The sequence below is a fragment of the Bos grunniens genome, chromosome X, assembly GCF_055505025.1.
Source record: "Bos grunniens cultivar Pamir isolate PY7600 chromosome X, Bosgru_T2T1.0, whole genome shotgun sequence".
Taxonomy (NCBI): Eukaryota; Metazoa; Chordata; class Mammalia; order Artiodactyla; family Bovidae; genus Bos; species Bos grunniens.
The window spans coordinates 144,552,190-144,578,526 of NC_141194.1; the positions used below are offsets into that span (position 1 = coordinate 144,552,190).

The 26,337-nt window shown below is 41.6% G+C and overlaps 1 protein-coding gene across 5 annotated transcripts in view; it reads left to right on the forward strand.

The window, feature by feature from the left end:
- Positions 1–4,392: 4,392 nt before the first annotated feature.
- KLHL13 (kelch like family member 13) overlaps positions 4,393–26,337 on the forward strand; it is a 196,546-nt gene continuing 174,601 nt past the window's right edge. For 2 of the 5 annotated variants that reach the window (XM_086388275.1, XM_086388281.1), the window contains exon 1: positions 4,393–4,486. The gene's annotated coding sequence lies outside the window, so the exon portion shown is untranslated. Of the gene's footprint in view, positions 4,487–4,903; positions 5,350–26,337 lie in introns of those variants that run through there. The other 3 variants (XM_086388280.1, XM_086388274.1, XM_086388282.1) reach the window with 3 other exon arrangements.

Here is a 26,337-nt window from a genome sequence, read left to right on the forward strand (position 1 = left end):
ACAAAGGTAACATGTCTCAAATGGACCTCCTATGCAATGCAGTCCCCTACTCCCCCCCCACTCCCCCCCTCCAAAATCTGGTTGCTTCAGTCCTTCTCAGCATAGTGAATGACATCATCTTTCATCTAGTTGAATGGGTCTTCCTAGTTGCTGGGTCATCCTCTTAAATATATCTCTGCTGTCTCTGCCTTTTTTTTTTTAAGTCTCTTCTGCTACCACCCTATTCTAAGCTGCATCGTCACTTGTCTGCCTACTGCAGCTCTTCCTACCAGTCTCCCTGCATTTGCCTTTGCCCCTGTCTGACTCAGAGAAGTCATGCTGATTCTCAAACAGACATTGCTTCTTATTACTCTCACGCTTCAGAATGCTCAGTGGTATCCTTTGCACTTCCTATAGTTCTATTTTTAGAACCCTTTGATTCCAAAGTGCCCAGAACAGTTTTTATTTCTGACCCTCCCAACTTGAGCTCTTGTAAGAATGAAATGCATAGAAGCTGTGTTGAGAAGTCAGCTCTGAGAAGTTTTGACAGAAGAGGGCAGGGTTAGAGTCTTCCCAGAGTCCTGCATGCAAGATAGAGTTCATGTTGTTTATGGCTAATGTCATCCTTTGATGTTAGAAAATCTGTACAGCTTTAGATCCTTTCCTGGCTTTAAGCTCCATCTCGATCTCTCCTTGAAGCCCAGTTAAGAGCTCACTCCTTTAAGGGGATGAAACATATTTGTTTCACTTAGAAAGTCCATATTTATTTCTATATTTAAACACACACCCCACCCCACTAGGCTACTTGTCTACATTATTTTGTGAGCCACAGGGGAATAGAAACCTTCTTCCTTATTCTGCTTCTTATTTCACTCTTTGGAGTAAGTCAGGGGCTTAAGCAGGCCCCCTGTGGGCTCGCCTTAAATAACAGTTCCATTCAATAATGGACCAGAAGAGTGTTTTAAAGAAACGCAAATTGAGCGGAGAGGCTAAAAAAGGTGTCCTGATACTTTTCAGTTTGTTCTCTAATCAGAGTTAATGCACTCGAAAGCCCTTAGTTTCACATCTATTAGGCACACAGCAAGCTGGCAAATGCTTCCTGAGGGACTAGGCCTCAGCCGTGGCTGGGTGCTTTGTGGCGTGTGTGCACCTGTGTATGTGTGTGTCCATGTCTGCCTGCATGGTCTCTGTCTTGTCGAATTTCTATAAATATATAATTAAATTGATCTTGTCAAACTGCTAGGGGACCTGGTGGCAGAATTCTAAGATAACTTCCAAGATTCTTCCCCCCAGGTTTATACACCCTGTATATTCCCTTCCGTGTATATGAGTGCTTGGTGACCACTCTGATAACTGTTGCTGTTTAGTTGATAAGTTGTGTCCAACTCAGTGACCCCATGGATTGTACTCCGCCAGGCTCCTCTGTCCATGGGATTCTCCAGGCAAGAATACTGGAGTGGGTTGCTGTGCCCTTCTCCAGGGGATCTTCCCAACCCAGGGATTGAATCCGTGTCTCCTGCGCCTCCTGCACTGGCAGGGCCACCAGGGAAGTCCCACTGTGATGATTAGGTTACTTTATATGAAAACAGTGAAGAGATTTTGAAGATGTAATTAAAGTCTCTTCTGGAGGAGAGAGAAGTTCTCCTGCTGAGCATGATGAAATGAACAGCCGTATTGTAAGCTGACTATGGAGAGGGGCAGTCTCTAGAGCCTGGAGATGCCCAGGGTGTCAGCCCTACCAGCCTGAGGAACTGAATCCAATCACCTGAATGAGCTGTAAAGAAGACTCTGAGCTCCACAAGTTAATGCAGCCTGGCTGACACCTTGATTTCAACTTTGTGAGACTGAGCATCACACCCAGCTCTGCTCTGCTTGGACTTCTGACCCCCAGGAACTGAGATAATACATGTGTGTAGTTTGAGACCAGTACCAGGTTTGTGGCAATTTGTTATGCAGCAATTAACAGTTAACTAATACAGAGGATATCAGTTGCCATTTCAATTTTGTACTGTTATATTGGGCTTTTATGTTATAGCAGACACAACAGAGTATCACAGACTGGATGGCTTAAACAGCAATAAGCAGAAATTTATTTTCTCACAGTTCTCATAGAGCCTGTGTGTCTGAGAATGAGGTGTCAACAGGTTTGGTTTCCTCTGAGGCTTCTTTCCTTGCCTTGCAGATGGCTGGCTTCCCACTATGTCCTTACATGGTCAGTGTGTGTGCCTGTGTGTGTCCTAATTTCCTCTCATAAGGACAACAGTCATGAGTGATTAGGGCCCACCCTAAAGATCTCATCTTAATTTGATTACCTATTTAAATAGTTTATCTCCAAGTAACATTACACTTTGAGATACTTAAGATTCAACATATGAATTTGGGGGCAGGGGTACAATTCAGCCCATAACGTGTGTGTGCATGCTCTGACTCTTTGCGACCCCAAGGACTGTAGCCTGCCAGTCTCCTCTGTCTAGAGATTCTCCAGGTAAGAATACTGGAGAGGGTTGCCATGTTCTCCTCTAGGGGATCGTCCCAACCCAGGGATCAAGCACTCGTCCCCTGCATTGCAGGCAGATTCTTTACCGCTGAGCCATAGGGGAAGCCCTCAGCACACAATAGCCATCACCATTTTCAGCATTCTTTTCACCATTATTATTTTGTTTTGACTTGTTTTCTTATTTCTTGAACTTCTGTTACATCTCCCCATTCTTCAGAGTTTGTCCTATTTCATTACAAACTCTAATTCTTGACATTTTAGGCTACAGGGTAACTTGCAATATCTTTCATAATTACATCCCTAGCTTCTAGTGGCCAATCAGTCTGATTTAAGAAAAACATTGTTTTACATTTTATATATAATTTTTACAAGTTTACAAGGTACTTTCATGACTTTTTTTTTTTTTTAACCTGGAACAATGCTGTGAGGCAGATCAGTCCAATATCTTCATTAGTAGTGAAGTAGCTCAGTCGTGTCCGACTCTTTGCAACCCCATGGACTGTAGCCTGCCAGGCTCTTCTCTCCATGGGATTCTCCAGGCAAGAATACTGGAGTGGGTTGCCATTTCCTTCTCCAGGGAATATCTTCATTACCCCACTCTAAATTCAGGAAGACACACTCAAGAGAAATGGTCGTGTTAATGTAACATATCTCATGTCTTCTGACTCCAAGCCATGGTGCTCTGTCCACTAGATTAACTATTCAAAGCATTCTAACCCAAACAACAACTAATTCCTATCAGATAAGTCTATTTGTAATCTATCTTATTCCTATCCAATTGTTCAAATGCAGATTCTATAACTGCTCCCATCCTTGCTATGTATCTGGAGGGTTTTCTCGTAGGGTGAATTGGGGAGGCTATGGCCACACGTGATTACCCTATTTTCCCATTATTTCTGTTTGAAAACGTATTGTAAAACTACCCCACTTAAACCTTTTTATGTCCGGGATGAAGCAGTATCTTGGATGCATTTCACTCAGTTGTATTCACTTGTTTATTTTTAACTTAACGTGCCAGATTTTTCATACACACTGAAATCAATTGCTTTAAACACATCTCATCAGTGAGACTGTAAACTCTTGTAACAGGTGCTTTCTACCTAACAGGCATTTTGTGTGTAACATAGGTATACGGTGATAATTATTAAATAAGCATGGTGGAGAAGTCAATGAATGCATGCGTGCCTGTTAACAAAGATGCATTGTGTTGAATCCACTGACAGGCAGGTAAAAGATAATATAAATTCCACGTGCATTTGGAGTTCTCTCTTTCTTTTTACCAGTTTGGTAAAGTCTAACAATGTGGTGATAGCTTCAGTTCTTGCCAGTTTTTGAGTAACTGATTATTTCAAAGTTACTTAAAATGCACTACTAGAATTTCAGTGGAGGGAATTTGAAATACCAAGTCAGCAATGTTGAGCTCTCAGACACCAGAGGAGTTGACTGGTAGGCAAAGAGAAATGTTACAAAGCATAAAGAACTACCGTCCCACACCCACCCCATCACTTTCCTTAAAAAACAAACTGAGTGAACTGGTTGCTAACAGCACGCTCCATTATTTTTCTGAGGAGGAGTCTGGAATTATAAGAAGAAAAGGCAAAGGAAGAAGTGTAAGAAGGTGGCCCCGGGCTACAACCGTCAAGAAGGCAAAGAATGAATAGAAGACCTGCAAGGGGGAAAAACAGGCTTGACTGGGGTTTTTGTTGGGGGCTTGGCTGGCAGAACTTGGGGGAGAGAGTCAAGACTGTGACTCAGAATAGCAGTTCCACCAGTTTGGAAAGAGCATGGCACAGCGGTTAAGAACTTGGGCGCTGGAATCACGCCGCTTGGGATCCTGGGCCCTGTTCTGCCCCTTACCAATTATGTAACCTTGGGCAAGTAATCATTTGACTTTGACACCTCAGTCTTGGCGGTTGTGAAATGGAGGCAACACTACCTGTGGACCTTGTGGAGTAGCTCTAAGAGTTCAGTGCGTTCATAATTCAGCGCTGGGTGCTTAGCAGACCCTGGGTAAAGTGTCGTATTTGTTCTTTTTTCTTAATCGTCTGTACCTCCCGCAGGGGGAAAGATGAAGCGCATCTCAAGAGTGATGAACAGTAGTTGTGTGACATCCCGGGTCAGGCTTCTTTTGAGGTGCGCGCCGCACCGAAGTGAAGCGGCGTGAGGAGACACCTTGCGCCCGGGCCCTCTGCGACCACGAGGGGCCGCGACAAGCGCGGGCAGGAGGCTCGGGGCGGGGGCGCTCCTCCTGGCGGGCGCGCCGTGTCCCCGGATATTTGACAGTTTTCACCTCTTCTGTCTTGGGCACCAGGGGCCGTGTGTGCTCTAAGCCGAATGTCCGGGTTTCGGAGGCGTGGGGGCCACCGCGCGGCCCGCCCGCCTCCCGCCCCTCCTCGCCACGCAGCGGGCGGCCGCGGAGTTGCGCTCGGACCCTACACTGGGTCCTACCCCAGCTCCCCCGCCTCCCGCGCAGGCGCCGCCGGGGCCGCCCCCGCCGCCATGTTGCCCCCGCCCGCGCGCTCCCTCCCCCACCCCTCCTCAACTGGGCTCCCGCCCCCCTTTCCCCCTGCCCCCCGCCCCCCCATGAGGTCAGGCGGAGGCTCCGCCGCTGCGGCCGCAGGAGCGCCGCTCCTATTCCGGGGAACCCTGGGACGGAGCGTTTCAAATCAGCGGAGCGGCGTTCGGGGTAGGGTCCGTGCTCTCCGCCTACGGGAGAGCGAGGCGAAGTGACCGGGGCGAGCCAGGGGGTGCGGAGGACTGGGGCCGCTGCCTCGCCTCAGGACGGAGCCCCGGCTGCGCGCCACTCGCTCTTCGGCCCTCGGAGCGCAGCAGCGAGCGGACGGGCGGCGGGACGCCGGGACGCGGCAAACAAGGTGAGGCAGGGTCCTGAAGTGGCAGCGGCTCTGTCGGCCGCCTTCGCGCCCCGGGCACCCGGCGAGGCCAGGCGGCGCGCCGGGCAGGAGTTGTGACCTGCGGCCGTACAGGGGGTTACCTCCGCTCTTCACACGCCCTCCCTCCGTCGCCACAACCCATTTTCTCTCACTTGCGGGTGTACGCCCTCCTGCCCGCACCTCTCATCTCTCCCTCCCCGACTCGCTGGCTCCGCCCGTCGCCTGGGTTCTTGGAGGACCACTGTGCCTAGTTTTCCTTTGCTTCTTTGTTACCCCTCTAAGACCTTCTTCTCCGGGGCTGTCGCTGCCCTTGACGGTCGGGGGTCTCTCTGCCCGCCTCGGGCCCCGCTGTCTCTTGTCTTCCCACAGTTTCTGCTTTGTGCCTCCTAATCCATCCCTCCCTCCGAATCTTCTAACTTGGGAGGCTTCGCTGCTGGCTCCCGAGTCAGGAGCACCCTCCTCTCTTCCTCGAAGCTTTTAACTCTGCTTTGAGTGTCTTCATCTCTAAAAAGTCTAGGCTGCTTTGGATTAATCACAGTTCACTAATGATTTTCTTGGAAGCTTCCAGTCTACTGTACGGTGTACTGAGAGTGATGGAAACGAGCCTTTAGTAAACATCATCTAAAGAACTTCCAACTTTGTTTTTTTCCTAGTGTTCAGTAACTTAGTCCAAGAACCACAAGCACTGAGAATGGATATATGTATGTTGTTTGTATTTAATCCTAGCACATGGTCCTCCGTCTGATTCTTCCCACGCTGCCAAGCAGGCCGTAGAGAGAGACAGTGGGAGGGACCTTGATGCTTGGCTCCATTTCTCCTGCAAACTGGAGTGTTCAGCGTTTCAGTGTTGTCAGAGGACTAGTAGTTTGGGATAAAGTCACTCAAGTTAGCCTAAGCTGGTTACCAAACCCACTCAATTGGAACTGACAGACTCTGGGGTTTAAAACTGACTCTGTCGGGAGGGTCCCTGCCTTTTTTTTTTTAAGAAGCCACAATTTCTTACTGCTGATCACATATTTGTATGTACCCTCAAGAAGCAGAATTTAAAAACCATGTCAAAGGGATGACTTTTCTGTTTGCTGAAGTCAGTTTCACACAGTACCAGCCTACTGCCTTCTCCTCGTGCTCCTATACTGAGGTTCGTTTACTCACTTCCATGCTCTAATTAGCTCGTGAAGAAAATTGAATGAAGAAGCTGGATGTGGAGGCAGATACAGTGAACTAGCATAGGCCGACCTTTTCGGCTGTGTTCCTGGAAATGGGCTATATCCAGTGTTGAAGTTTGAAAACTGAGAAAAGTGAAATAATCCATTAAGTAGTTATAGTTATGACATCATTTTACATTTAAAAATATTAGCTTCCTTGTCTGCATGTATTTTTTTTTATTAATCTCCTTACATTTAACAGTGATAGAATTGTTTACTTGGTGTGTGACCAGGTGTTGTCATTGACACAATGTGCACTAATTGGCAATCATCTCAGAAGAAACCAAGTTGTGAATGAAGGTGACAGCTAAATTTCACTGTCCTGGGAGCATTTTTTTTGGCCGTGAGACGATGCATGTAGTTTCTGCTGCAACATCAAATGATGTATTTTTAAAATGGATAAATAAGAGCCTCAAATTCCCAATGCTTTTAATCTGCCATTTTTATAAGCTCCTTTTAAGAAAGGGTGGTGTGACAGTATTGGGTTTATGCTGTTGCTCTGAGGAAAGTGGTTTTCACAAGAATATTAAAGAATATTTATATTACAGTTAATATAAATATTAACCGATCATCAGTTTAGTTATATGGCTTTCAGTTGATCTGTAATTTCCCTCATTCATTTGGTAAATTTCTGACTTCTCTTTAGTTCTTTTGAAAAATGGGTGTACTTGGGAAAGGGGATTTATACAAATAGGCCTACTCTTCTAAATCTGTAATTTTCTTGGCAACCGTTTCTGGAAAGATATATAAACTTGTCAACTGTTTCAAAGAAAAGAGTTTATGTTGTTATGTCATTTTTTTTTTCCTTTTGTAATTATTACTGATACTAAGCTAGGATTGCCCTAATATGAACTATTTATGTTTGCCAGAAAAAAAATAAAGGTGGATATGAGTTTGTCTTAGGCATTTTGTTCTGAATCTTTAGACTCTTACTCAAAATGTGTTTGATAATCCACCTGGTACATCCAGGAGTTATCAAATTGGGTATTTCCGATGTTAGTAAACATGATTGAACATAATTGCACTTTGCTGCTGAATTCTCTTTTTCATTTATTTACATTTTAAATTACTTTTCTTCATGTAATTTGACTTACATTAGTGAAATGAGACTAACCAATTTTTTTAATTGTTTGATTTTATTGATGTTTAAGAAACTGCTACAATCTCCTTGAAGTATTTTCTCTTTAATCCATTGGTTGAAACTGGTATATTTTTCTTGCCGTGAACTAGCACAACAACTTGTCAGGTATCCTCAGATCTCAGAAAAAAAATGTAGAAAAAATTTTGAAAAATGAACAACTCTAGAGAAAACATCTCAAAATTAGATGAAAAGATTTTCTCAAGTTACTGACATTCATAGCAGTCAGCTTTTAAATATATTCTTCAATCATTTAATAATTTATCTTACAAAACCTGTTGGGCATCTTCTATTTGCCAGGCCATGTGCTAGCCACAATGGTAAATTATAAATCCTTGATCTTCTGGAGTCTCACAGAGGCTATATTCCACCAGAGAATATGGACAGTAGGTAAGGAAACAAATGAAGAAGATCCTTATAGATGGTAGTGAGAACAATGGTGGAAATACTATGAGATGGAGAACTGGAAAGGGCCTTTTTAGCAAGGGTGGTTTGAAAAGGCCTCTCAGCGAAGGTGACCTTTGAACAGAGATGTGAAAGAAGAGAGATCACTCTTACCTTGTCAGCTTACCTCATCAAGAGCCGAGAGAAGAGTAAGAGCCAAGATGTCGAGACAGAAAAACAAACTTGAGATATTTGAAGAACAGAAAGCCAGCCAGGATGGATGGAACCTAGTGAGCTTTAAAGGAGTTAGGGAGCCTGGAAGGAGTCAGTAATAGGTAATGCAGGGCCTACAGAGTCTGATAAATAATTTGATTCTCAAAAATAGTGGGAAACCATTGGAGAGTCTTTGTTACGTACTTTTCTGTGGAAGGTCAATGACTGAAAAAAAAATTAGTGGATGTAAATAAAATTTGTTTTGCAGAGGGTAAGTAGAGTATCTAGCTACTCAATTGTTTATATGTATAAAATATGTAATTGACTTCTTTCACTCTGCTTAGATAAGGGAGTAAGGGAATGGGAACTCCAAGGTGAATAAGTTACGAAGCAGTTGAGTTTGCACTGTCACATTGTCCACCAGAGCCCTGAGGTAAGTTGTCACCAGCCTCGTTAAAGATCAGATCATCGTTCAACTTAAGAATTTGTTTGGGACTTCCCTGATGATTCAGTGGCTAAGACCCTGTGCTCCCAGTGCTGGAGGCCTGGGTTTGATCTCTGGTTAGGGAACTAGACCCCATATGCTGCAACTAAGACCCAGCATGTGTGTGTGTGTGTGCGCGTGCGCATGCACGTCGCACCCACACTTAGTCATGTCCTACTCTTTGTGACCCCATGGACTGTAGCCTGCCAGGCTCCTCTGTCCATAGAATTTTCTGGGCAAGGACACTGGAGTGGGTTGCCATTTCCTACTCCAAGGGATCTTCCCAACCCAGGAATTGAACCCTTGCATCTCCTACATTGGCAGGCGGATTCTTTACCACTGTGCCACTTGGGACACAGCCAAATAAAGAAATATAATAAAAAAAGAAATGTAAAAAATTTTTTCTCATGGAAATATACTTTGGAAGGTTGGAAAGTTTATTTGCATGTGAAGAAATAACTTAGGTTTTAGAAATGGCCTTTGGGATTTAAGAGGAGCTTGCCACTTCCCTTTAGCTATTGCCTTCTCCAGTGTTTTCAAATTGCCATACCTTTATTCTTTGAGAGATTAGAGTTTTCTCTATTCCTTGAGGATTAAATGAATTTATACTTGGCATTTATTTTGTTGCCCTGAGCTCTTGCTTGAACGCAATCCAACTTGGAGGTCTAATTGGCCCCAAATAAGAATGCAGATAGTCATTGACATTCCATAGGAATAAATCTGAATATTGTGAAGCAGAAACCTGCCAAATAACCCTCAGTGACTCCTGCAGGGTCAAATTCCAACCCCTCAACCTAACACTCAAGGATTCGCCATGATAGGACATAGGCCTACTATCCCAATTGTCCTTATTATTCTCTTAACAAGAAATCCTCTGTTGGTTTAAATGGATTTTACCTAGTTTGGAATTTTGTGCTTAGCATTATTCTTGGCATGGAGTAGGTGCACAGTAGCGGCCTTTTGAATGGATGCCATGCCATCATCCATTTCAAAAGCCCTCTCTTTTCCTTTCTGTCCTTGCAAATCCCAATGCTAGTCAAGGAACAGTTCAAATTTTATATCCTATCACCCCTGACCCTGACCTGCTTTCCTCCTCTGGATGTGGACAGCAGTCCTACACACTTACCATCATGCACGTCATAATCATCTTTATTTGTTGCCGGGCTGTTTCCCCACTGGGCTCTGGCTGCATGAAGGCAAGCTGCATGAACCTTGTCTGGTTCATGTGTCGTCATCTCCTGAGCACCTGGCATGTGGTATATCCTCTATAAATAGTTGTTGAATAAGGGATAAATGCTGCCTTGTGCCATTTTTCCTATTATTGTTTTGGATACTTTAATTGTTTATTACTGTTGAACTTATCACATGTTTGGTGCCATCAAGCAGTTTCTGAGAGAGGCCATAGAGCATAGTTGTTAAGAGCGCAATTGTGGAACTTGGCTGTCTGGGTTCCAGTGCAGGCTGGGAGTCTTACTTGCTGGGGGATACTGTGTGAGTTAACCTCTCTATACCTAATAGTTTTCATCTGTAAAATAGGAATAAGATAACTTTCTTCCTAAAGTACTTAGAAGGATTAAATGAGTTAGTTACATCTAAAATTTGTTATTTGCAATTTTTAATTAAAAAGGTGTGATGAAAATTTAATTTGGTAAGTTAGGTGCCAAAACTCAGGTGGTGACAAAATTTGACTTAAACTGATATGAGGGTATTTGATAACTTTTCCTCTATTTAATGTTAATATTTATTTGGTTTTGTTGTAGCACTAGTAATGTGTTTATGGGGCAGTGCCTCAGACCTTGCTGAGGTATTACATAATATAGCATATATGCAGGTTGAAGTGAAGTGAAAGTGAAAGTCGCTCAGTTGTGTCCGACTCTTTGCGACCCCATGGACTATACAGTCCGTGGAATTCTGCAGGCCAGAATACTGGAGTGGGTAGGCTTTTCCTTCTCCAGGGATATGCAGGTTACTGCCTACCTAAAAGTCTGGACATTTTTTAATTTGGAAACACATCTGGCACCAAGGTTTTCAGATAAGGGATTGTATACCTTACACAAAAGTGCTTAAATTAAGGCTTGCACGAAGTAAGTCATTGCTGTTGGTTGGGATTAGGGAGGTAAATATGCTGTTTTGTCCTTCCCAATACCTCTCTCACAATGGTTACCATGTAAATATATGCTGATTTATTCATGCAACAACTCTGGATAGAGGGCCTGCTGTATGAGCCTCATTTTATCATAGGAAAACAGATATGGCTGGGTCACATGATTGAAAGGAGCCAAGACCCCAGTCTTTCAATAGTCTTTCATCTAGTACCACTAAAAGTATTTATTTTTTGTTATTCTTTTGTTATTTAAAACAATGCATGCTTCTTTAGGGCGAGTCTTTTGAGGGGGGGTTAGTGGAGAAGATGCAGTTAAGAATCTAATATGATTAGACACTTACTCTGTGCAGTTGTTAAACACTTCTTGAACTCTTCATGTATATAGAAATCTGTATTAAAAGCCAGAGAAAGGTATGAAACAAATGAGGCATGGTTCCTGGTCTTCAGTAGTTTCAGCATCATGCATGGTTACACAGGAACACAGATGTCCATTACAATTCCTTATTTTCCTCTGTAAGTTAGAAATCATTAATATGTAAAATGTACAAAGGAAGACACAAGAGTCAGTGGAAAACTCATTTTAGTATTCACTAAATGGAACTGGTTTTTAGTCGCCCTAACTACTCCCTACCCCCTACAATATGATCTCTATATGACATCCTGGCAGCCTTTTCCTTCCACTTAAACTGAGCAAAATATGTTTTTTATTGTTCTCCTTTATCAATATTTGTAAATCTTAATTTGTATATTTTCTTTGTCCTTTTTCTTTTGTGGATTTCAGGGTATAAAGTGTCTCAAAAGGTTTTTTCTGGAATATTCTTAAAGTTGAAAACTAGTCCTCAAAGCTATTCTGCCTATTCATTCAACAAATATCAATACTTATGAATTAACTTCTTCTATTCTTGGCATTACACTTGTTCACACACATAGAATCTCTGTGCAGTGCTCTTTCCGTCTATCTGGAGTACACTGGATGAGCAGAGTGGTGACATGATAGTGTGTAGTAGGAGCTACAAAATAAAGCAGCTTATGTTTTCTTGGAGTATTTATTATACACAAAGATTTAGAAGAAATTAAAATACATTGTGCTTTAGAATGCAGTATTCATGATAAAAATTTGAGGTAAAACCCAATACTTCAGAGAAAGGCTGCCTGTAAGGGTAGCTGTGGTAACCCTGGGTTGACCCTTTGGAAAACAGAGGCCACACTGTGCCCTTTGAGTCGTACCTTCAGTCAAATACCCATACATTTTCATAGCCTTAAAATCCTGTAATAACCTACAGAAAAGGTAATTGTTGTTTAGTTGATCAGTCGTGTCTGACTCTTTTGTGACCCCATGGATTGTAACCCACCAGGCTCCTCTGTCAATGTGATTTCCCAGGCAAGAATATTGGAGTGAGTTGCCATTGCCTTCTCCAGGGGATCTTCCCAAGCCAGGAATCGAACCCACATCTCCTGCATTGGCAGGTGGATTCTTTACCAATGAGCCACCAATGTACCAATGAGGGTACATCAGAAAAGGCAATAAACATCCATTTCTCCCCCTCCCCATCCCCCCCAGATTGTATAATTTCTTCTAGTTCAAGGAAACACTCTGGTGGTTTGAAAATGACCTAAATCTTAAAACGTGTCAAGTGCTAACTGAGGTCCTAATGTTGAGGGGTAGTAGCTATGATTGATAGTGAAGGAAGGGCCTGCCAAGGGACTACTGTCTTCAGAAGAAAGGTGTTAGAATTGATGGGATCAAAGCTTTGCCCCATTCTATGCACGCTTTCCTGTGTCACTGACAGAAGTTCAGTTTTGCTAACTTTAAAGCTGCTTTCAGTCCTTCCCTGGTGGTGCAGTGGATAAGAATCTGCCTGCTAGTGCAGGAAACACGGGTCCAATCCCAGGTCTGGGAAGTTTCCACATGCCACAGAGCAACTAAGCACTACTACTGAGCCTGCGCTCTAGAGCTTGCACTCTGCAGCTACTGAACCCACATGCTGCAGGTACCCAGTGCAACTAAATATTTTTTTTTTTTAAACTTCTTTCGTTTGTAATTCATTCACTATACAAACGATTTTGCTGGTTGCTGACTACTGAAATATTTAATAGTAGAGGGAAATTATCACAGCTTATGTGCTTTTGAGGTTGATAAAAGGTTTCTGGAGTTTGAGGTGGTTTTGAAAAGGGGTGGGCTGTGCATCAGAGGTGTGCCTGTTACAAAGCAGTGATTTGCTTTCCTCCTGATGAGAAAGATGTAGAGAAAAGCAAGTGAAGAAAGGGGGTGAACATGAATGGAGTAAGTCTAAGAATATTATCTTTCAGCTCGTTTTTATTATTGCTGTCCCACCCTTCTTAGTGCTGCTGCTGCTGCTGCTGCTAAGTCGCGTCAGTTGTGTCTGACTCTGTGTGACCCCATGGACTGTAGCCTACTAGGCTCCACTGTCCATGGGATTCTCCAGGCAAGAGTACTGGAGTGGATTGCCATTGCCTTCTCCACTTCTTAGTGCTATTGCATAACAATTCCCGTGGCCTGAACTTGTTGTAATGTGTTACTGCTGGAAGATCATAAGGACCTGGGTATAGAGGGGTGATTAAGGAATGGTCTTTATATTCTCTGCATGACATGCACTTATAGTCTTTTCAGGAGAAGATGGTAAGGGAGTTGTAGTGTTTTGCTTCGTAGTCTCACTTATTTCTAAAGAATGCTTTATTTCAACCAAGTTTTCTGTTACGCTGTTGTCTGTCTCTCAGTGGGAAGGCTGTAGAATTCAGTGGTTAAGATCTTTGGTCTGGGAATCTCAGGCTGGGATTCAAATCCCAACTCTGCCTTTTGTTGACAGTGTAATCTGGGGCAGCTCTCTTTACCTCTCTGAGCCTTGTTTGTCTCCTCTGTAAGCAACTTCATCTGTTGGTTGTAAGGATTAAATGAAAGAATGCATATAAAGTGCTGAGCCCAGTTCGAGCCACATAGTAGATATAGTTATGATTGTCTCTTTTAGTAGATTGATGGCCTAACTGGTTAAAACTCTTGGAGTTTTGCCATTTCTATATGAACCAGAAATCTGAGGGAAAAGTTGCATCTTTCTTTGATATTGCCTTCATCCCAGTGAGAATGCTATTTTCTGAACATGATGCTTTTGAACTGTGGTGTTGGAGAAGACTCTTGAGAGTTCCTTGGATTGCAAGGAGATCTAACCAGTCCATCCTAAAGGAAATCAGTCCTGAATATTCAATGGAAGGACTGATGCTGAAGCTCCAATACTTTGGCCACCTGATGTGAAGAACTAACTCTTTGGAAGAGACCCTGATGCTGGGAAAGATTGAACACAGAAGGAGAAGGGGACAAAAGAGGATGAGATGGTTGGATGGCTCACCGACTCAACGGACATAAGTTTGAGTAGGTTCCCGGAGTTGGTGATGGACAGGGAAGCCTGGCGTACTGCAGTCCATGGGGTCGTGAAGAGTCAGACACGACTGAGCAACTGAACTGAACTGAACTGAGACCATTTAGAGGTAGCACTAGTCTTCTGGCAGACAAGAGAGTTTGTGGTAAATGCTTGGCTTATTACTTATTCAAAGATGGCAACACTTTGAATTCGAGGCAAATGTCAGTTTTAAAATATGATTGACCCCATATATGCATAAATACGGGCTTTCCTCATGGCTCAGACAGTAAAGAATCTGCCTGCAGTGTGGGAGACCTGGGTTCGATTCCTGGGTTGGGAAGATCGCCTGTAGGAGGACATGGCAACCCACTCCAGTATTCTTGCCTGGAGAATCCCCGTGGATGGAGGAGCCTGGCAGGCTACAGTCCATGGGGTCACAAAGAGTCAGACATGACTGAGTGACTAAGCACAGCACATACATAAATACAATACTGTTTAACTTAATAGGATTTAAATTTTAATCTCCATTTTGAAGGGAAACAGAGATACAGGAAAATGTGCACAGCAAGCAATGTTGCCTTTTACACAGCTAAATTTTGTTTTGATAATCTGAGAGGTAATATATTTCCCTGATTTATCTCTGTTCCAGATTTCAAGCCCTCAAAGTAGAAAATATTGAAAGACTCATAGTAGTTCAACTACTGGGAAGAGGGTATTTTTGAATAATGTGTTCTATTGATTTGGAGTTGCTATGGTTATCCTAAGCTTTTATAATAGTTACTCTAGCAACAAATCAACTAATAACTTACTACCTTAAACTTTTTAAGTTTTTAAGTAAATAAGTATTACTTAAACTTTTTAAGTAATAACTTTTACCTTAAAATGATAAAAGTTCAATAGCAGTTTTGGTAAGTGAATATCTCAGTTTAAATTATTGAGAGCAGCTTCAGGTGTTGCAGAGTGGGTCTCACCTTTTGAGTTGGAAGTACCTGAAGGCAAGGTGCCTGCTCTTTCACCTTCCAGCATTCTCCTTTGGTTGCCATGTCAGACACTTGAGGAGACAAATGTCCCTTGGGTAGTGGGCTTGCTTATGGAATGCCGTAAGTGCACAGATGGGAAAGAACCAGGAAACGCATTGCTGTCTATTCACAGGGTTTTGTGTTGATAATTACAATAATGTACATTCAAGTACTGAAAAGTGTAGCTCACCACACTAATGAGATATATTATTTATTACCAGCTTTACCTGCATTTATAATCAGCAGCAGCAGCATCAGATTTGAACATGAAAATGTTCAAAAGTTCATTTCAAAAATTAGACTTACTCTACCCTCAGGAAGTGAGCTCAGTATTAAAGATAATGCCTTTTATTTAGAGCATCTTTCTTTTGAAGCATGGTTAATTTTCCTTATTTTATTTACTCCAGTGGACATATTTACTCTGCTAAGTGACTTGGCAGAAGGTCACGTTGTCTAAGAGGGATCTAGGAGCAGAATGTAGGGCCCTTGGTTGTAACCTAGTGCTTTTCCAGTAATGATATAGAAAACTAAAGGATCCTTTCATATCTATAGTTTTTCAGTTGACAGGGTGAACCACAACTTCAGCAGTGGAAATGCCAACCATTATTCTAGGTCTGCACATGTACTGGCACAATCTGACTTTTATCAAAATGAGTTTTGGATTTATTATGAAATTTTCTACGTGCATTTGGTGTCATATAGGCATGATGTTTAAACATTCTGAGGAAGCAATCGTGGAGTAATTATATGTAAAGCATTCTGTTAGGAGGGAGAAAATGTATCCACTACCCTAGCAAAGGCAACAGACAACATGCAGCAACCTGACACCAGCCAGTACTATTAATAATACTAATGTCAATCAATAATAATTTACAGTAGTATTATAACACTGTGGCACCCCACTCCAGTACTCTTGCCTGGAGAATCCCATGGACGGAGGAGCCTGGTGGGCTACAGTCCACGGGGTCGCTAAGAGTCGGACACGACTGAGCGACTTCACTTTCACTTTTCACTTTTCATGCATTGGAGAAGGAAATGGCAACCCACTCCAGTGTTCTTGCCTGGAGAATCCCAGGGACGGGGGAGCCTGGTGGGCTGCCGTCTATGGGGTCACACAGAGTTGGACACGACTGAAGCGACCTAGCAGCAGCAGTAGCAGCAGCATAACACTGTGAGTATGGCACCATTGTAAGCGCTGTATATGCACTGACACATTGAAACCACAGAACGATGCTATGAAGAAGGCGCTATTATTGTTCCCATGTTACAGTCGAGAAAACTGAGGCAGAGAGAAGTTAGATGGCAATCCCAAGGTTACATACCTAATCAGTAAAACCAGTAGCATTAAAATCCATGCAGTCTAGTTTTAGAGTCTATGCTTTTGAACCACAGCCTTTTCTTTTATTCTCTGTCTCTGACAGGGACATTATATAAGAGTATGATAGCTAAATAAGGCATATTAGAAGACATTCTGCAGAAATCTAGAGGTATGATCAGAGTTGGGTATTAAAGTTGCCAAGGCATTTTTAAGCAAGATACTTTTGAAGAGGATCTTACTGAAAAATAAGGAAAGTGTTCTGACATTTTAATACCCAAAGCTTTGTACCTGTATATCGCATGTGTGTGTGTGTATGTGTGTGCAGGTGTATGTGAGTTTATATACATGTTTATTTTGAACTGGGAAGAAATTTGAGGGTAAATCTAATTCAAAATCCTTTATATCTGCAGCCCTTTTTATGTTTTTATGTGCAACATTTTGTACCACAAACATGTTTTTAAAAATAAGGAACAACTTTATTGAGCTATAATTCAACTACCATACAGTTCACCCATTAAAAATGTACAATTCAGTGGTTTTTAGTATAGGCACAGGGTTGTGCAACCGTCACCACAGTCAATTTTAGAATACTTTCATCACCCAAAAAAGAGAAATACGTGCTTTGAAACCAATGTGGCCATGAAGGGGCTGGAGGTAGTGTGCCTGTTGGCACTACTGCTTCCCATCAAAATGTTCTGGAGCTGTGCTCAGCGTAACACAGATCTGATGCTGTTTTGTGGTGGCTAGCTCCAAATTGCTAGAGGATGCCTTATTTTAATTTCATTTTAATCAGTGACTGAACTTGCAAAGGATTCTGTATTTATCTGATTTGGCATTCTAAGCCCAAATTGATGATATAAATCTGTTCATTATGTATTTATCACAAATGTACTTGGTATTAGTACTACATAACTAAGCCAGATTTTTATTTACAAACAAAACTGCTAAACTTGCTCATGTGAATAACTCCTTCCTTGTCTGTGTGTGCTTTTAAAAAAAATTATTTTATTTTAATTGGACGCTAATTACTTTACAATATTGTAGTGGTTTTTGCCATATATTGACATGAATCAACCATGGGTGTGCATGTGTCCCCCATCCTGAACCTCCCTCCCACATCCCTCCCTATCTGTGTGTGCTTTTATAATGGGCTGGAGCCAGGGATGCCTAAGAAATTTTATGTGTATACACTGGCATTTAAAAAAATATTTCCAAAAGTTACGCCTGACATAGAATGTTAGTCGATAGATAGTTGAGATAAAAGCAACAGGGTTTGTTTGTTTGTTTTTGCTGGGGTATAGTACTAGGGTGACGTGTTATAGAAAAGTTCTTATGCATGGGAATTGCCTGGTGATCCAGTGGGTAGGATTCTGTACTTCCATTGCCTTGGGCCAGGGTTTGATCCCTGGTCAGGGAACTAAGGTCCTGCAAGCTGTGGAAAATGGCCAAAAAAATAAAAAATAATAAAATGCATTGCATATTATATATAGATATTGTGAAATAGTTAGAATATTTTGAAAAAAATCTGAAATGATTTTTCAGCCTTCAGACTTCACCACTCAGACTTCACCAAAATATAGTCAGTTGTTATAGTCAAGGACTGACTATGTTTCTGTCTAGTGTGTGCTCAGCCACTTCAGTCTTGTCCAACTCTTTGTGACCGTGTGGACTACATGTAGCCCACCAGGCTCCTTAATCCATAGGATTCTCCAGGCAAGAATATTGGAGTGGGTTGCCATTTCCTGCTCCAGGGGATCTGCTTGACCCAGGGATCGAACCCAAGTCTGCTGTGTCTCCTGTATTGCAGGTGGATTCTTTACCAGCTGAGCCATTGGGGAAGCTCCTTTCTAGTGGGAGTTATTAAACCAAATACCTGTGGGCATAGCATGGGAGGGAGGGGTTGTTCTCGGTTCTTCATTATAGTAATAGTTTAGAGTCAGTGTTACCTTTCAGGGTAAAGAATAGCTGTATACTTTTTATTATTAAAAATAATCTGTGGACATAATAAGATGTCTTGAAGAGCATAGGTGTCTTTTAAAATGAGTTAATCTTGGATCCATATTTGCTACTTTTTCTTTCAGAACAGTTTTGAAATGTCATTTAAAATTTCCTTCATATTTTTCTATGCTTATTATATATCTGAGTTGATTTTTTTTAATGTTTATTTTTTATTCAGCTGCACTGGGTCTTAGTTGTAGCATGTGAACTCTTAGTTGCTGCATGTGGGATCTAGATCCCTGACCAGGGATTGAACCCAGGCCCCCTGAATTGGAAGCATGGATTCCCAGCCACTGGACCACGAGGGAAGTCCCAAGTTGAATTTCTATTCAGGGCTCCAAGTAGCTTCACTTGAGGCCAAAGTGCCTTGGTTCACTCAAAATGGCTTACTGTGAACCTGAAATACATGGATCTCTGCTCATTGTTGTACATGGATCTCTGCTCTTTATGCATGGCAGCAGTGGGGTGATCTTATCGCTAGTGTGTAGGAGAGAATCAGACAGGATGACACTGCTGTTCTGGAAGAACACCTAAGTGCACCTTTATGATAACTAGGTAGAAGCATATCTTCATCACAGAGATTAATAGGGATCAAGGAATCAGGTACTGTGAAATTAAAATGTTCAGTTTAGGAATTTTGATTTAGGAAACTTGGTGTCTTTTTCATTACTAATTTTATTATTATGCTATTAGGATACTGAGCTATGTGGAAAGGGGTTAGAAACCTGATTATTTAAGGCAAGCCAGATTGGTCTGCTTTGAGGGTCGTTTTGAATGAGAAAGTATCACACCATTTAGAAAAGAGGATCTAGAGTAATGTGCAAATTGAGTTTTCTTTAACTGGAGATATCATTTATTGATTTTAAGAAATGAACCCATTACAGTATATGCAAAAACTATTACTTGACAATAGTGTGATTTTCTGCTTAACTTAATGCCAAAAATGATTCAGACTCTTAAACAATTTGGAATGGCTCTAAGTGCAGGTTATTTCCATCTACCTGTTTTGAAGATGAATCTGCTTTATTTGCAAGTAGGGGAGACTCAATGACTGTAATTAGCCTTAGTATGTAGGGCAGCACCATGTCTGATGAGAGGAAATGAGGCATTTCATGTCAATTCATTCAAGAAAAATTAGTGAAGTACCTTCTGACCCACATTTTGGGGATGCAGTGGTGACCAAGGCCAAGTTCTGTCTTCATTCTCAGAGGCAATCACAGTATCCTATTTGTTGTCTTTGTTCTCCTCAAGAGCTGTGGAAACGCCTGGGGTGGGTGTGTGCACGCACTTAGTCATGTCTGACTCTTTGCAACCCCATGGACTGTAGCCCACCAGGCTCCTCTGTCCATGGGATTGTCCAGGCAAGAATACTGGAGTGGGTTGCCATTTCCTTCTCCAGGGAATCTTCCTGACTCAGGGGTTGAACTTGCATCCCTTGTGCCTCCAACATTGGCAGGCAGATTCTTTACCACTGAGCCACCTGGGAATCCCTCTTGATACTCTTTGATGGGACTCAGTCATAACTACAATGAGGAAGAGGAAAACTGGCCTCCAGCTCCATCAGGCTGAAGTGTTGCCTTTAGTTATAAACCCTTGTTCTTTCTTTGTGTGCCCAAAGTGCCTCCTAGGTTGTTACCTGTATCCCTTTCCAGTGACTTAAATGAAAATTATAAAATTACAGTTGTGACCATGATCCTTTAGCATTCAATTGGAGAAATATATTTAGTGGAAATACGAGCTGCCAAAGGACTTGTGTAAGAATAGCTTCCATGACATGATTTGAAGGGCACCTAGTGGTTGTTTTTAAAATGTTCAGTCAGTTCAGTTCAGTCGCTCAGTCGTGTCCGACTCTTTGCGACCCCATGAATCGCAGCATGCCAGGCCTCCCTGTCCATCACCAACTCCCGGAGTTCACCCAGACTCATGTCCATCGAGTCAGTGATGCCATCCAGCCATCTCATCCTCTGATGTCCCCTTCTCCTCCTGCCCCCAATCCCTCCCAGCATCAGAGTCTTTTCCAGTGAGTCAACTCTTTGCATGAGGTGGCCAAAGTACTGGAGTTTCAGCTTTAGCATCATTCCTTCCAAAGAAATCCCAGGGCTGATCTCCTTCAGAATGGACTGGTTGGATCTCCTTGCAGTCCAAGGGACTCTCAAGAGTCTTCTCCAACACCACAGTTCAAAAGCATCAATTCTTCAGCGCTCAGCTTTCTTCACAGTCCAACTCTCACATCCATACATGACCACAGGAAAAACCATAGCCTTGACTAGATGAACCTTTGTTGGCAAAGTAACGTCTCTGCTTTTGAATATGCTATCTAGGTTGGTCATAACTTTCCTTCCAAGGAGTAAACGTCTTTTAATTTCATGGCTGCAGTCACCATCTGCAGTGATTCTTTGCAAAAGTAACTGAGATTTCCACCATTTGGTTAGATCTATGGCTTCTAAGGGCTTCCCAGGTGGTGCTAGTGCTAAAGATCCTGCCTGCCAATGCAGGAGAATTAAGAGATGCGGGTTCGATCCCTGGGTTACCATGAGTCTATGGCTCTACTATTGTAACCACATTATTTAGGTGATTTATATTGATAACTCATTTTGCCTTCTACTCTTGCCTGGAAAATCCCATGGACGGAGAAGCCTGGTAGGCTGCAGTCCATGGGGTTGCTAAGAGTCGGACATGACTGAGCGACTTCACTTTCACTTTTCACTTTCAAGCATTGGAGAAGGAAATGGCAGCCCACTCTAGTGTTCTTGCCTAGAGAATCCCAGGGACGGGGGAGCCTGGTGGGCTGCCGTCTATGGGGTTGCACAGAGTCGGACACGACTGAAGTGTCTTAGCAGCAGCATGTTGATAACTCATTTTGCCTTCTATTCACATGTACTACTTTAAGTTGTTTTAGCACAGTTACATTCTGATAACCTATACACTCTCACTTAAACTTGAAAGATGTGAATTATAGAACTCCTTTTTAAATTCAGTCTGGTGTTACTGGTATGTATGTACAGTTCTTAAGTCTATTAGATCCAATTTTTAAATTTATTTTTTTTGAAGTATAGTTGACAATATAGTTGACAAAACAATATTTTGTTAGTTTCTGGTATAGAGCTAAGTGATTCAGATATATAGATATAGATATATATGGACTTCCCTGGTAGCTAGTCAGGAAAGAGTCTGCTTGCAATGCAGGACACTGGGATTCAATCCCTGGGTTGGAAAGATCCCCTGAATAAGGAAATGGCAACTTGCTCCCGTATTCTTGCCTGGAAAATCCCATGGACAGAGGAGTCTGGTGGGCTTCAGTCCATGGGGTCGCAACAGTCGAATATGACTTAGTGACTAAACCACCACCACCACTATATATATATATATATATATATGTCATTAGACCCAATTTTGAATTCCACTGTGTATTCATGTGGATACAAGTTAAGCTGCTGTAACAGAGACCCCCCCACCCCAATCCAGTGCCTTTAACAAAATATTTCTTTCTCACATATCAGTCCAGGTAGGCAGTTCAGGGTCAGATGGTGGTTGCTCAATTACCATGTACTCAGGCTCCTTCTGTTTTCTTGCTCTGCCACCTTAGTAAGCAGCTTCCATCTTGTGATCCTAGATGGCTACTGTAACTCACTATTACATTCTCATTCTAACTGGTGGGAGCTGGGAAAAGGGGCAGGAGAAAGGAGACTCCTTACATGTAATGATATAACTTAGCAGTTTCCTACAGCACTTCCACAAATATCCCATTGGCTAGCCCTTAGTCATGTGGTGTCACCTAGCTGCAAAAGGGTCTGGAAAATGTGGTCCTTAGCTATGTGGCCATGTGCCCAGCTAAAATTATTATTACTATATAAGAAGAGAAGCATAGATATTGGGGGACAACCAACAGTCTGCTGTACACTGTTTCAAACTTGAATATTTGGTCAATTTCATGACTTATCTGGGGATATTATTTCTGTAACATTGGATATTCATTTTCTTAAGGATAAAAATCCAAACTTGTCAGTGTGACATACAAGCCCATCTTGATTTTGACTTTTGCTAGTCCCTCTAGCTACTCTTTCACCCTTCCAAACCTAAGTTGCATTTTAAATTGCACACCCTCCAACTTGCCATGTTCTCTTATCCCCACACTTCTATACTTTCTGTTCTCCCTGAAATGCTGACTGCTTGTTTCTGTCAGGGTTCATTTTAGTTGTTGCCTGTCCTGAGAACATTTCCTTGAGCCTCCTCTACCTAATAGCCACTGCTAGCTGTTTTTGTATTTATTTCTGTAGTATTAGTTGTGTCTCCCTTTAGCAATCTTTATTATAAATAGTGATGTGTCTCTGTGTCTCTCATTAGATTGGGAGTTCCTTGAGGGCAGGGGCCAGGTCTGTCCTCTCCATGTCAGGGCATGATACCTGGCCCTGATGTTTAATTAATGTTGGTTGAATGAGAAAATGACTCAAATATTTAGCTTACTAATTATGGCTACTTGATTAAGCTGGAAGCTCTTCCTAATTACCATCTGGAAATTGCAATACTTAGAATATTTTCCAGTAACTGTAACTGGGTAATTTTATAATAAGTATTGATAAAGTCAAGCACCTCAAAATATTTAGCACATGACTACGACATACACAGTATAGGAGGAGCAAGAAAAAGATGTATTACTCAGCCATTAAAAAGAATACATTTGAATCAGTTCTAACGAGGTAGATGAAACTGGAACCTATTATACAGAGTGAAGTAAGCCAGAAAGAAAAACACCAATACAGTATACTAACGCATATATATGGAGTTTAGAAAGATGGTAACAATAACCCTGTATACGAGACAGCAAAAGAGACACTGATGTATAGAACAGTCTTTTGGACTCTGTGGGAGAGGGAGAGGATGGGATGATTTGGGAGAATGGCATTGAAACATGTATAATATCATATATGAAACGAGTCACCAGTCCAGGTTCGATGCACGATACTGGATGCTTGGGGCTGGTGCACTGGGACGACCCAGAGGGATGGTACAGGGAGGGAGGAGGGAGGAGGGTTCAGGATGGGTAACATGTGTATACCTGTGGTAGATTCATGTTGATGTATGGCAAAACCAATACAATATTGTGAAGTTAAAAAATAAAATAAAATAATAAAAAAAAGAAAAAGATGTATAAAATTTTAAACGCAGAATGACCCCTGGAGATCATTTAATCCAACCCTTCTAATTTTAAAAAGATATATAATCTAATGGAGAAGTTGATGTTAAATTACTTGATCAAGAGCCTCTGTCTTCAAGGAGCTTGCAGTGTCATTGAATAGGTGATATTATAGACATGTAAAAGAATTGAGAAAAGTGTTGACAAATAAGTAGACATGGTGGGGCTAATCAAGATAGGTTCAGGGCTTCTCTGGTAGCCCAATGGTAAAGAATCTGCCTGCCAAGAATCCACCTGCCAATATAGGAGACACGGGTTCAATCCCTAGTCCAGGAAGATCCCACATACCTTAGAGCAGCTAAGCCCATGTGCCACAACAATTGAGCCTGTCCTCTAGAGTCCGGGAACCAATTACTGAAGCCCACACTCTAGAGCCCATGCTCCATGACATGAGAAGCCCACACACTGCAATTAAGAGTAGCCCCCACTCCCTGTAACTAGAGAGAAGTCCCAGCACAGACCCCCAACTAGAAAAAAAGAAAATGTAGATTCAATCAAGGACTTAAGCTTTGACATAAGCCTGAATGGTTTTGCTATAAGACATTCCAGGTGAAGGGAATATATAAGTAACAGTTTAAAAAATAAGGATGTACACGTGACTGTTGGGATCTGTTCAGTTGAATGATGTTTAGTAGTAAGAGAAGGCAGAAAAATAGAGCTAGAAAAGTAGACTTGAATACCAGGCTGCAGAGGGAAACCACTAGCAGTTTTTGAGTAGGTGAATGGTATTATGAAAAAGATTTTTGTGTGTTTTATTTCACTGATAGATGGACTGGATTGAAGGCCAAAATAGGTCATGAAACTGGCATGTTGTCTAATATGCCAACTAAAAAATACAAACTTGATGGATTCTAAAGTTTTAGCTCAAAGGTGAAAACATGATACACCGTAGATTTCAGTGATAATTAACATAACAATGTCAGCATTTTTCTTAATGGAAAAAGTAAGCCCAAGCAACAAGACTGTAATACTAGTAATGTGCATGTATTAGTCGTGACATACTGTAGATAATTGTATAAACTCTCACGTTACACCAATACACTGTAAAAATTCCTGAAGTAACTGAGAACGTGGTGGCAGCTGCTGCATTGGACCTTCTATTTTGCCAGTCGGGCAAAAACAAAACAAAAACATGAGGTGACATGAGCCCTCTCAATGCATTTGGGAGCCATTTTGTTCAAAAATAGTTTTTTATGAAGCTAAAATGGAGTGTAAATTAAACATTATCTAAACATAAGAAGCATTTATATCATCAGGATGAATATATTGGGTTGGCCAAAAGTTTGTTTGGGTTTTTCATACCATCTTATGGAAAAAAACAAACGAACATTTTGGCTGAGCCAATATTTCTTTAACGGCAATAAAGAATATGGAGGGATATGGAAGCCTTTAATTTAGGGTTTTGAAGTCTCTAAGTTTATAGCTTCAGAAACATATATTGAATACTTGTTTTTTAAGGACCTATGTGAAAATAGCTTATATTATTATCATTTGCCTTTCTCTTAAGAATCGCAGGGACATTTCCAGTTAAATGAAGGTTCATTTAAATTATATTGATTGGAGACTGGTATATTTGTGAAACATTTTAGGATGCTTACCCCAGAAACATTGTTTCAGATGTTGTACAATTAAAGGTATCAATATCTTTTCTGTAATGTTTTTGTACTTCAGCATAATTAAAAGTTAATGTTATGTTGGCTTTTGAAAATTAAAGACATTTCAACAAAAGTATAGTTTTTCTGTGATTTTTTTTTTTACTGTCTTAGAAACACTGGTAATTTTTAGCCTATCATAAACTTCTTATGCCTGTGTAAAATCTATTACATAACATAGTACTTGAACATTGTGGACTTAGAGAGTTATGGTATGGTACTGGTTAAGACTGTTAAGGCTCTAAGCCTGGCTTAAAGTCAGACTCTGCCACTTGCTGTTTGTGTGTAATTGAGCAAGTTACTTAATTTCATTGAGTCATGGTTGCCTCATCTCAAATGGAGAAACAAGGGATTTTATAGCAATTAAATAAAATAACATATGTGAGTATTTAGCACTATACTAAGATTCAATGAATGCTGAGTGTTGTTATTTTATATAGTTTCATATGATTTCAGAAAAACTTTGGCTGTTAGTTTCAACAAATTTTCCCAGCTATTTTATTTAAAGCAAACCTCTCTAGAAAAAGAAATCAAAAGAGTGAGGTAAATGACAATATCAATAATTTAAAAGGGCTTCTCTGGTGGATCAGATGGTAAAGAATCTGCCTGCAAAGCAGGAGACTCAGATTCAATCCCTGGGATAGGAATATACCCTGGAGAAGGGAATGGCAACCCACTCCATGATTTTTGCCCAGAAAATCCCATGGACAGAGGAGCCTGGTGGTCTATAGTCCATGGGGTCACGAAGAGTCGGACGCAACAGAGCAGCTAACACTTTCAATTATCTTCAAGTAATAGGGGGTGTTTTTAGCCGGTAAATTACTTGTTATTGTTGTCAATTATTTGGACAAATAATTAAACAAAATGACAAAAAAAAAAAAAAACCC